Here is a 14,193-nt window from a genome sequence, read left to right on the forward strand (position 1 = left end):
GGATCGACCTCGTCTTAACAACTAACTAGTTATTTGTTGAGAAATATAAATGTGTTTGATTGGGCGTGTGACGACCGCGTTATCCACAAAAATGGCGCCGTTGTCGGGGACGGTGTTTTGTGATTAAGTTCTGGTTTGTTTGTCTTATTTTAATTGTGCTTTAACCTTGAGGAACTTGTTCCTCTGGGTCGTTTTTACCGTTTTATTGTAGTTTTCATGTTTGTAGTTGTATCTTTATCTTGGCTATGTTGATGACCCAAGACTTGATACGTGGAGTATGTGGTGGATCTTTAGAGTATGACTACTATGGGTATGGGGAGTTTGAGGAACAAGTCAACACAAACCTACCTTACTACTCATACAATAAAAATCCTAACTACTACCCCAACTTTCCCCACCAAAATCACCAGATACAATACCCACAACAACCACCCACCCAAGACCCATATTACAACCAATCCCAAATGCCAAAATACCACTTTCACACCCACACACAACAACCTGATGAACATGTATTTGACATTCAAAATATGGTTCTCCAAATGATGGGAGATCAACAAAATTTCTTCAAATAAATGCTAGAGGAGAGCCAAAATAGGGACAATGTTCTTCATAGCATTGTTACCCATGGTGAGAAGTTGGCAATTCAGATTGCCCAAACAAAGGAAGACCAAGTAACTACTCCTCACCATTCCTTAGACATTGATCATGAATGCGAGTTTGAAGGAGTTACCTTTGATGAGAAATGGGAAGAGCCAATCTCCTTGAGCTCTTATGAGTAAAAAAGTGTGGTATTTGATGAGGAAGATATGAGGTTGAGTAAGCCAAATACTCTTAGCCTTTGTGAGTATGAGAGTGTGTCCTTTGATGTGGACATTGAGACGGTGGAGGAAGAACTATTGAGAAGAAATGAAGCCCCTATTTATGATTTATATGGAGAAAGCAATGATGACGCATCTATAGAAGAAGACAATGAGGGAAAGCTTAGCTCAAATGATAAATGGAGTTGGGAAAATAATTTGCTTGAGGAGCCCATCTTTGAGAAATTTGAATTTTGCCTAGAGGAAGAAGAGGAATGCCTTCATGAGAGCCTTTTCAAACCCACTATGGAGCCCATGATACTTGGAGATGACATTATGGACCTTCTCACGAAAGTCAAATCATCGTACAAAAATTACTTAGTGGAGAAGCTCAAAGAGAGGGCTAAGAAGGAGTCTACATGTGGAAATTTGGCACCCACTATCCCAACTCCTAAAACACCCCATCATCAATGCCATGGAAGTTCACCTTCTATTCTTGTAAAATCACCTAGTCCAAGTATTTTTGTCATCAACTTTGGAAGAAATAAGAGCAACCGGAATATAGCTAAAGCTTGTGAAGCTAGTACCTCCAAGCCGAAGTACAGTGCCCCCACCAGGGACAAGTGCCACTATTGTTGTGGTATTGGGCATTGGAAGAGAAACTGTTCCAAATACCTTGGCGACATCAAAGCTGGAAAGGTTATTCCAGTAGGTATATAACTATCCCTATCTTTTATGTTTCAATCTCAACTTTGGTATGTTGATACAAGTTGTGATGATTACCCTTTTTATTGTAAATTGGGCCTCCTACCAAGGACAAAGGCAAGGATAAGCAAGCCTAGAGGATCATGTGGGAAGCTAGAGTAGCCGACCGTGGTGATGGATCAATGGAAGCTTGGCTTTTATTTGCTTTGTCTTTAATTTTATGATGTATTTCAAGTTTTTAGAACTATTTTTATTTCCTTGTGTGACTTGGAAATTGGTTTGTATCCTTTAACCACGGGTTGTATTTTGGATATTGGTGACTTGGTTTTCAACCCAAGTCACTTGTTTTATTATGATTACTTGTTCTAAAAACACCATCATTAATTACTTGCGTAGAGAAACCTTAGATAGACAACTTAAATTGATCAAATAGACGATTATGATGATGGGATCATTATATGTCCATAAGCTATGAATTTGATTCTCCTTATGTCATCATTACTAAAAGTAACAACTTACTTATGTAAGATCAATTAAAGTTGTAGTGAGTTTTTGAACTCATCAAGTAGGGAATTTACGATACCATATGGACACATTATTCTAAACGGATGGTCAACCATGAGATACCTAGAATAGAGAGTCTATTAAACAGATGACATGGATAAGACTTGCATATTATCAAGCTGCCATGTTAGGATGGCCTTTTGAATGCTAATACATAGTCTTGGTAAACTCCTAATACTCCATTAAATATATATGTTTCTGACTCACAAAGCTATCTCTCACGAATATAGATGTATTTCTGAGAGATAGAGTGGGAGTAGATTGAATTATCACAAACATCTCTTATAGTTGAAATGTTACTTTGTGAAAGTAATGGAATTATAGAATGCGAGTGTAGTTGAACTATAGTCTATGAAGATAGAATGAGAGCATAGTTTAGTGGGAGTTTATCGCACATGTCTTATTGTTTAAAAATATTACTTTGTAAAGGTGATAGTATCATGACCTTGTTACATACGAGCAGAAGCATTACAATCCGAAAATTGTTGCTCATGAGTAGATTTACTTTAAAGTGAGGGTCTCTTTAAAGGTAAAAAGAGCTTCAGAGTACACAAATGCATAAGATTTACATGAAGATGTTGATCAAGATAAATTATGTTACGAATTGCCGCATTTCATTTTAACGAAAAATGGCAAATAAAATTCGCTTTTCTAAAATGGGAATTTAAAGAAGGAAGTGTTTGAAACACAAAATCTTAGATGAAGATCTAAGAATCCTATCATATTATGCGTAGCTTTCTTAAGTGATCTTAAGCAAGCATTAAAGGATTATACATTTCGTTCATGTGATAATAATGAATTGTTTCATTCACATGATTGAAGAATCATGATATACATGAAGGTAAGTGGGAGCTAGAATTGTTTCTCTATGTCTTATATGTTGAAGAAATATTACTTATTGAGAATAATGTACCAATGCTCTCTTCTGGCAAGAGTGATTGGGAGACTTGGAAAGGGTGCCATATACTTAAGATTACCGAATCTATGTGAAAGTATATTGGCATTTAATTGAGAGTCTTATGATAATAAGATCTTTCGTATTTGTTGCACATCAACAAGGTTTAATAAGCTATTCATGTTGATGGAAGTAGAATTACTATGATGGAGTCATAGTCATTCACTGAACCTATTAAGTTGTTGATCACATGAAATCAAATTCTAATGTTTCCGCCATTAGAATGATCATGTATGCCAACAGACGCACATGCCATGATGTGATATATGCTGAGAGCATAATAAGTCAATAAAAGAGATAATTCCCATAATATGGCTTGTGAAAGCCTTAAAGAACATCCTTGAGATTCTTGAGAAGAATTAAGGATTCGTTCACATGTTTGGATGACAAGCTAAGTTAGGTGTTGAAGTGTTGCACAAACTTTAGTTTCCAAACTCAAAAGGGATTTGTTAAAATCCTAGGATGACTTATTGACTAAGGAGTAAGAGACTAAGAAAAGTGTTTTAGTTTCGCGCATTGAAAATTCTACAAAAGGAATCTAAGTAAATTGTGATAAAATCTTCAATATAAGGATTAAGGGTGAATCCCTCTACAAATGATTTTGTCACATGTTATGCGATAACAGTGAGAGCATCTTTCAAGTTAAAGAGTTCAAGTCTAGTAAGACGTCTAGACATATATTTAGATAAATTCATGTCATTAGAGATGACATTGAATGGAAGGAAATAGCAATTAATGAAGTTGGAATATATGGATATCGGGTATATCCAAATGCCAAGCTTGTATTGCATTTTAACTAGTGTTAATAATACACTAAAGATTATAGAATATGAAGTAGTAATAGTGTATTGACTATTCATATGTGATAATCGCATTTATCGTTTGATTTTCATTAAACTCACCCGCTACCTTGTCGTATCCGAATGGGTTGTAGAGACAAATTGAACCCCATTAAAATGAACTGGATTGACATGGTATTCGCCCCTAGTTACTTATATGAGGTGACGTCTCGAAGTGACTAGAGTGCGATGCGATTGATGGCAAGTTCAAGTGCCATAGAGTTATATGGGATGACTAGTCGATCACATAGGCAGACTGTATGGGACACTCGGTCGGGCAGTGACCGCTTATAGAGTTCTGGTAATTCATATAGCCTGGTCATGGCAAGAGCTATTATAGTATTCTTTTGAGTCAATTCTTTTGACTAGAGACTATTCGCCCAAGTTGGCACAACTTCTGGTTAGCTTTGATTTATACTCTACGATTTCGTAAATGAAATCAAACTGGGTATATTTTGGGTTATGATGGTCTGTGGCTAAATGAAGGGAATAGGGCGATAGGAATTGTCCACCCCTTGTCAGGGTTGTTTGAAATCTCAAGGCCACTCGAGGAGTAGTTAACTGGAAATGCGTGGCCACGCTCAGAAGGTATCTATGATAGATAATTCCGGTCAGACAGTTACTCTCCAGATCGAGAAAACCACTCAAGATATGATCAAGTGTAAGTAAGACCTGCAAGACACCTTGCATTGAGTAGGAGATTATAATAGGACAATAGAAATGGTGACGCACACTTGTCTCGGACAAGTGGGAGATTGTTGGGAAATGTGTCCTCGACAATAGTGCGATCAAATGATTTAATATCATAATTAAATCTCATACTAAGAATACGTGAGGGATGATTCTTTATATAGTCAACTGATCGTCATTTATCGGTAATGATTGGCTAACTAGAGTTTGACATTACTGTCGTGTGATGGTGGTGGTCAGTTTATCCCTTTAGGTCACACCTATAGGATGAGACCCAAATAGATATTTAATTAATTGTATGCGATACAAATTAGTTAATTCCTTAATTATGGGAGTGCAATTTTACGTCTTATTGTAATGTGATTAAATAAGATTTAATTTAGTAATTAAGTGTTAAATTACTAAATTAGTTGAGTTATTATATAAGTTTAGAGGTAGAGGTAATTAGTTATTTAAAGTTACAAGAAGTTGTAATTTTAACTAACTAGTAATTATAGGACCCATTATATGTTGATATAATGGTAGTATACTACTCAAAAAGTGGAGTGTATATTATATTATTAATTGTAATATTTAAGTGTTAAATGATTACATTAATAAATAATTATGTAAGATTGTTAAACATATCACTTATAAGCATTTGTGGGACAAATGACAAAAGGCAGAAATGGACCAAAATGGGTCCAAATTTTCGGCTAAATAAAGAGAACAAAAGACGTTCTTTTGTCTTTTGTTTGTGTTGATTAAAGTGTGATTGTGACACATCACACAAGCTTTTTCATACTAAATCTTACACATATGTTCCCTACACTCAACCTACACTATACAAATGAGTAAAAATAAATGGAAAAGATTCTTTCCCATTCTCAAGGCCACCGGTTTTTTGGCTCTTCAAATAGAGCATTAGTTGCTCATTTTTCCATGTTGTTCTTTGCTTGTTTTTCTCTCTAATTTTCCCTCAAATGCAATTGCTAAAAACTCTCACAAATACTAATACACTCAATCTATTACTGGAGGTAGTAATACTAAAAATATTAGTATTATTAAGGTTACATTTCTACTACATATCTAGTTAATATTAGTAGGAATTTTTGGGATTAATCTTTGGTGCAACTTATTGGAGTGTCTTCTATACTTGGAGTCTTAGGAGGATCATCCATCACATTAAGCTCAAGAACAAGTGAAGGAAGGTGACCTTACTTGTGCCCTATATTTCGAACCATATTGCAATGTAAGGGACATTGTTTTTCCTTATAAATCTTTCATTTTGTTATGCATGCACTAAATCTAAAGAACAAATAATTAATAAGTTAATTAGTTCACTATTAGAGGAGTCTAGTAATAGGTATATGAACCTAACAGAATTATGTGCCCCCTCATAAGCAGCAGCAACCATATCGGAAACCACCCTATGTACCTCAGCAGCAGTAGCAGTTTCAAAGTTCTGAGGCTTTTGAGTTCAAGAATATGTTTTAGAGCTTAACGGGGATGCTGCAGAAGGAATCTCAGGCTAGAGAGGCTAGTACAAAGATGTTGGAATCTCAAATTGCCCAGTTAGCCAATAAGTTTGCTACTAGAGCTCCGGGGCAGTTACCGTCGCAGCCGGACCAGAAGAAAGAGACCCTGAATGCAATCACACTAAGGAGCGGGTCTACCCTTGATGGACCCGTTACTGTAGAGAATAAGCCGGAGGAAGTTATGGTTGAAAGAGGTGGAAAAGCTGCTGGAAAAGGAAAGAAGAATCAGAGTGAGAAAAAGATGAACATCAGTGTTCATGGTCGATCGACCGCCCTACCCAGTCGATCGACCACCCCTTATTCTTCAGCGACAGTTTCTGATCCTTCTGATCATTCTGGGAAAAAGGAGATCAGTCGATCGACCGACCCCACTGGTCGATCGACTGGTGATGATGCTGATGTTGAACCAATTCGTCCTCCAATGCCAGATAACTTGAGGGATTTCTTGTTTCGGGGTAAGACGATCCCGCGGTTTTTTAGGGAAGCTCCCAATGATGATGGGACAATTCCAGATCCTAAATATGACCCAGCATCAGTTAATGGTTCATTTTTTACACGGCCTGAAGCGGGTACAAGCTATAATAAAGATAAGGTAGAGGATTTCCAATCTAAGTCCAAGGATGTCGGTACGAGAGATGTTGAGGAGAGGGCAAAGCTACTTTTGACAGCCCCTTATCCAGAGAGATTAGTGCCGACCAAGGATCAGGTATCATTCAATAAATTTAAAGATGTTATTCGCAGTTTGAATGTGCAAGTACCTTTTCTTGAGTTGGTTAATCAAGTGCCCGCTTATATGAAATTTATGAAGCAATTGTTGACAAAAAAGCGGTCACTTGAACCTGTGCAGTCGGTATCTCTCACTGAAGAGTCTACCTCTTATTTGACTCACACTTCTCCACATAAGCTAGCTGACCCTGGTAGCTTTTCTGTTCCTTGTAATATTGGTACCTACTCAATTGAGAAGGCATTATGTGATCTAAGAGCTAGCATTAATGTCATGCCATTGAGTCTAGCTAGGAAGTTGAGTCTGACCAAGTTTGCAGTTACTAATATGACTGTATAAATGGCTGATCGTTCTGCGGTTCAGCCAGTAGAGGTCTTAGAGGATATTCCTGTGCAAATAGGAAAGTTCTTTTTCCTTGTTGACTTCATTGTCCTAGATATTGTAAGGATTCATTAATCTCATAAATTTACATATTCATATATGAAATGATTTATTTAGTCATAAAATAAATACAAGATCTTATGCATGCAAACATAAAACAAAATAGAGAAGAAACCGTCACTTCTTACATTGAGGTTTCGGATATTAGGGCACCAACAAGATCTCTTTCTTATTAGTTCTTGAGCTTTCCAACAATGGATGAACAAAGGTCCAAATTAGAACCTCTCCCAAAAGCATATACCCAAGAAATACTCATAATAACTAATATTATTATGAACTAGTAATGATATTAGTCTTACTTAAAATTTGACACAAAAATAAATTTTGTTCTCTTCAATATTTTCGGCCAAGAGAGGAGAGATTTGTGAGGTTTTTATTTCTCTAAGTTTTACAAGTTGTAGAGAGATTAAATTTTCTAACACTAGAAAATCTTAGGTGAAAAGTAGAATGAATAATAGAGGAAAAACCCTCTATATTTTCCTCTTAGAAAATCGGTGGGGAGGGGTGGAGGGGAGCCAATGCATGATGCTCATTTTCTTCCCAAGAAAATAGGTTTGCATGGCTACTAATAGGTAGGTAATCATTTTGTTTTTAGTCATTAAAATATAAAAACACAACCCCACTAATCCCTTCATAAAACCGGTTATCCCATAAAATGGTAGTCCATTTTATTTTTGTCATTTGTCAATTGTGACATATGTGACATGTTACATTATAATGCATTTTTAACATATTAAAAATCATCATATTAATTAATTATGTCACATACAAAAATAATTAGTAATTCACAATTACTTGTACCAAAATGGGTCATTCAATTATAAACTACAACAACTTGTATTTATAATAAATTATTCATTCTGTTTCAATTGTTTCGTAAACAATATTTTAATCCATGTAATAAAACAATTCGATTACTTAGACCGTATCTAATTTAATCGAATTATAATAAGACACGTTAATCTTACTCACAAATCATCCGTCAATTTTAAGCAATTTAATTAACTCGTATCGGCATACGATTAATTAAATAATCAATTAAGAGTATTTGCCTATAGGTATGACCTAAGGGGATCAACTCTAGTCAGCCAATCATTACCGATATATGTGGACCAGTTGACTGTAAAATATTACGTCCCACATGTATTCTTAAAATGAGATTTAAACATGTGATAATTATGATCAACAGTTGTGATCGCATTATTGTCGGAGGACATTTATTCCAACAATCTCCCACTTGTCCTCGACAAGTGTGCGTCACCAATTCTCTTGTCCTATTAATATCTCCCACTCAATGCAAGGTGTCTTTCAGGTCGTACTTGCAAGTGATCATAACGAGAGTGGTTTCCTCGATCTGGAGAATAACTGATTGACTGGAATTATCTACCATAGATACCTTCCGAGCGTGGGCACGGATTTCCAGTTCATTACTCCTCGAGTGGCCCTGAGATATTGTTATAGCCCTGACAAGGGGTGGACAATTCCTATCGCACTATTCCCTTCGACTAGCCACATCCATCATAACCCAAAATATGCCCATTTGACCCCATTTACGAAGGTCATAGTAACATAAATCAAAGTTAATCTGAAACTGTGCCACCTTAGGCGAACAGTCTTTAGTCAAAGAATTGACTCAATAGAATACTATAGTAGCTCTCGCCATGACCAGGCTATATAAATTTGCCAGAACTCTATAAGCGGTCATTAGGCCCGACAAAGTGTTCCTAACAGTCTGCCTTTGTGATCGACTAGTCATCTCACATGACTCTATGGCACTTGAACTTGCCATCAATCGCATCACACTTTAGTCACTTCGAGACGTCACCTCATACAAGTGACTATGGGCAAATACTATGTTAATCCGGGTTCACTTTAACGGGGTTCAATATTGTCTCTACAACCCGTTTGGATGTAACAAAGTATAAAAGGGGTTTTAGATTTAAAAACTCGAACGACAAATGTGATTATCACATATGAATATATTTTTATAATCCATTTTCATCTTATATGTAGTTGTTCATCTCATTGCAATTGAAATGACATATGACATGACTCATCATGTTAAGCCTATGAGAAGGCTTTGGTTAGTAGGTTTTATCAACTTCTTGTACCTTACTCAACCTTACTACATACTCGTTTTGCTTTGTAATGTATACATTTGCATTACAAAACTTCCTGAGTACGTGTCTAGATCCAATCTAGACATAAGCTCTCTAGCCTTAGAATAGCTCCCACTGTTTTCACAGTGTGCGGGATCCATCCCTCTCGCACATCTCATGATTGCAAGTGTACTTAATTTCCGTTGTAAATATCTCTCATTGTTCTTTATTGCCTAGAACGATTCTAGCAAATCTATTTCTTAAATAACATAGCCACAATGGTTCCTTAACCATCTTCACGTGTTTTGAATATGGTTTTGTCTGAAACCTTGCGCAATCTCAATTGTTAATTGACATTTGTGTAACTGTTACACCCTCCTTTATTGCGGAAAAATAAACATATAATTCTAGAATAAAACTGCATGGATATGTTTGTAATAGGTTCATTTGGGTAAAAACCTGTAATTTTTAAAACCTGAACCTGTTATAAAAGTATCCAAATGGGAAGGTGTCAAACATGCAAGGTCTTAAATAAATCTCATAAATAAAACATCGATAAAGTCGCGAAACAAAGTTATACAACCCAAATATGAAAAAGGGAGACATATGTCCCTAAAAAGTATATAACATAAAAAGTGTTTAAGGGTCACAATAAAATAAAGCCAATCTAGGTCCCAAGGTTACTTTGATCGCTAGCTCGTCCATGAACCCCATGTAAGCATCACCATACCTGTCGATCGCATTTTATACAAATACGAAAGCCACAGTCAGTGGGGAGTAACTCCGAGTTCTCCCAGCCACGAAATGTCATAATTAATATAACATGTAAACATAAGAATATGATTATGAATAACACATAGCCTTAGCATATAGATGCTAGACAATCGTGCTTATCATGTGAACAACAATATAACAACACATAGTCCTAGCATTTGAATACTAGACCGACTCATACTACACTATCATGTGAATCACATAACATCCAGGAATCCAAACTCTATCAACCATAGCCGGCTTTCATCTCACCTTCTATGATTCATAGAACCATCAAACAAGAAAGGACAATATATCTAAAGACAAGCATAAGTTCTTAGGACGGTCAATAGTCACTCTGTAACTCGAGTCTATACCACGAGGTAAGGTAAACACCCTAGTCCTAAACCTGCGCAGACCTAGCGACATGCAGAAAACTACTGCATCCAAGACCCATGATATCAACACATGAGTACCCCTAAGGAGTCCACCAAAGGGTTGGCTAGTACTTAAGCTGACCACATACTTCTAAGAGTACGTCAGGAGGTCATGCCCTAACTTGGATATAAACCCACCAAGCTAAGACACAAAGGCTATTAAGCGATGAACATACACTCGTCAAAGACTATAATGGCCTATCTATGGCGAAGGCCGAAACACTCACCTAGGACCTAGTCCCAGCTTGAATACTTTAGCCCACACCACACAAGACAAGTAGGACACCCAATTAACCATAAGAGGGGCAAAGAGTCCAAACTTGCACACACAAATGATCATACACACCCTAGCATATGAAAGGTTACGCAAGAGCATATTCAGCTGACAATCCAACAATATCTCCAATATCTATAATAATCCAAATTCCAGCTAACCAACAGTACCATAATCCATGAGAACAAGCTAAAATGGCAAAGAGGCAACAAGACTCAAGCATAAGGCATCCAAAGCATCCAACAACCAACATGTGAAATAATAATTACAAATATCAAGGCATAACATAAAACCTCCAATAACAACCAATCTCACCTCAAAGACAAACCCTCGACCCGAGTCCCCCGACGGGTCATTGGTCAAATCGAGGCTGACCGGTTTAAACCTAGTTTGACCAAACTCGTTCGGTCAATCTGGCCTAGCTCAGAGTCTTGGCCTACTTTGGCCCAAATCACAAAATTCATCACAATATCAATCTCATACCATTTCCAATTTCTATCATGTGAAAAACTATTAACATAAAGGAATATATTCCAACTTACAAAATAACTAATTCCACAAAATTCTCGCATAATAAAATAGCATAAATAACCGTCTCACACAAGGGTAAACTTTTCTATAAATTTTTAATCGATAAAACGACGCCATTTACTCATATGGACTCCGAATTGGGTGATTCAAGCGGCTAAACCACCTAATTTTTCGATGCCGTTCAATCTGTCATATTTTTGGAAACATTGGAAACCGTCTCGGTCTGGTACTGACGCGTTCCAGCCAAAACACGGACTTGTCACAACACATAATTTCTCATCCAAATTTGTTCGAAACAATAGAATACAAATGGGTAACATAAATTAAACATAAGCATACTCATCTTACTCCATTCATTCATTTATCAACAAGATCGTCTCAAACAACAACAAACAACAAATACAACTACTAATGTGACATTAAATCGTCGAGTAACTCGAAATAGTTACCTTAAGCTAGCAAAGAGACAAGTAATAACTTGAGAAAGCTTCTAAAACCCAAAATTACTCTTCATCTTCAACCACATATGAGTCACCTAACTTATCTTCAAATTCTTCACCTATAAGAACAACAAAAACACAATTATTAAGCTTAAATTCGAAAACCCTAAAAGATGAGCCTTAAAACAAAATTGGGGGAAATGAAAATAAAGCTTACTAGTAGATGAAGATTGAAGAGAGGATTCCAAATATATAATTTTTATGTGATTTGGTGGAGAAATGAAGGATTTATGGTGGATTTAGGGATTGTAAGGAGGATTTTTGAGATGAATTTGGTGTTTGATGAAAGGAAGAGAGAGAGTAAATTATAGAGGAAATGAGAATTGAAAGAGGGGACAAATGGGGGTAGGTGGTCGATCCAAATGGTGTGGGAAGGTGGTCAATTGTTTACGTTTTGGGTTCGCTTCGACGATAATTAGAAATATTTGTCGAACGCGATTTCCGAGAATATTAAAGTTCTTAAACACGATTTTACTAAAAGATTAAGTACTCATATGTCCAATATCCAAACTCGTTTACCCAACGACCGTAAGAAATGGGAAAATCCCAATTTTACGACTTTTATACGAAACCTATTTTATCAAAGGAAAAGGTTTAAATATAGTTTAAATCACTTTTAAACATTTCTAAACTATCAAAAATAATTACGTTTCTTCAAAATAAAATAAGATTATATTTTATCAAATAAATTTTATTTCAAATAAATTAATATAAAATTAAAATAGATTAAAATATTACTTTTAAAATATAATAAAGGTCTTCAAATTTACGGGGTGTTACAATCATCTCTCCTTTTAACAAGTTTCGTCCCCGAAATTTAGAAGAAGGAACATTGTATATATGTAGGTCTATCTCCTTAAAATCAAGTAAACAAAATGTTTAAAATATGAAGGTATGAAATATAAGTGTCTTTTCAATGGAACGGAATATCCTCGTCGGCCGTTCAAGAACTTCAACATTCCAAATCAAAGACATAAAAATATATATTTTTACACCAACAAATGAGAAAACCCATTATCGGACGTCTCCAATAACGAGCTTTACCACTCATTGACGGTAAAACCAGTGGAAAACATTAAAACATTTCCAAAAACCTTTAGTTCGAAACTCTTCAATAAGAATAATGACTCCACTAGCTATGACCAAACTCTAACTACGACTTTTAAACAACTAAGCAAGGACTACTAACGCGGAGAGTATTTAAGGGAAGGAGAGGAACACTCGAAAGGATAGCTAAACTCACAAGAATTAGATAAAGGAAAGAGAATTACCTCACGAGAAAAGTTCGGGATATTTAGCTAACATAGAAGATTCAGGCTCCCAAGTTTCTTCTTCGACATTTCCACAACACCAAAGGATACGAACTAGGGGCACAACTTTGTTTCTAAGTTGCTTGTTTGCTCTTTCGAGGATACGGATCCGCCTTTCTTCCAAAGCCAAGTTGGGTTCCAAATCAGGGATTTCTTCTTGAATAACATGGCTCGGATCAATAATGTACTTCCTCAACTGAGATACATGTAAGACATTATGAACCTTGCTCAAATTCGGGGGCAACACTAAACGGTAAGCAACGGGGCCAATCTTTTCAAGCACACGGAAAGGTCCAATGTATTTGGGACTCAGCTTTCCTTTCACACCAAACCGTTTCACCCCTTTCATAGGTGATACCTTAAGAAACACTTGATCATCAACCTCAAAGGTAAGTGGTCAACGACGGACATCGGCATACGATTTCTGTCGATCTTGAGCGGTTTTCATACGCTCTCGAATGATCTGAACCTGATTGATGGTCTCAGTCACCATATCGGGTCCCAACACATGAGCATCTTGGACTTGATCCCAACAGACCGGACTACGACACTTCCTACCATACAAAGCTTCATAAGGTGACATCTTGATAGAAGTATGATAGCTATTGTTGTAGGAGAATTCAACAAGAGGTAAGCACTTCTCCCAAGAAGTGTGGAAGTCTAAAGCACAAGCACGGAGGAGGTCCTATAAAGTCTGGATAGTCCTCTCAGTCTGTCCATCTGTAGCGGCATGAAAAGCGGTACTCATCAGTAGCTTACTACCCATGACTTCTTGCAAAGCAGTCCAGAAACGGGAAAAGAATCTCGGGTCACGATCTGAATCTATGTCCTTAGGCACTCCATGGTAGCGTACTATCTCCTTCACGTAGGCACCAGCTAGGACTTCTAATCTCCATGTCTCCTTGATAGGTATAAACCTAGCACATTTGGTCAATCGATCTACAACCACCCAAACCGCATCTTTCCCGCTAGCAGTCTTAGGTAAAACCATCACAAAGTCCATGGAGATGGACTCCCATTTCCAAAGGGGAACATCCAAAGGTTGTAGCAAACC

The sequence above is a fragment of the Silene latifolia genome, chromosome Y (genome assembly GCF_048544455.1).
Source record: "Silene latifolia isolate original U9 population chromosome Y, ASM4854445v1, whole genome shotgun sequence".
Lineage (NCBI taxonomy): Eukaryota > Viridiplantae > Streptophyta > Magnoliopsida > Caryophyllales > Caryophyllaceae > Silene > Silene latifolia.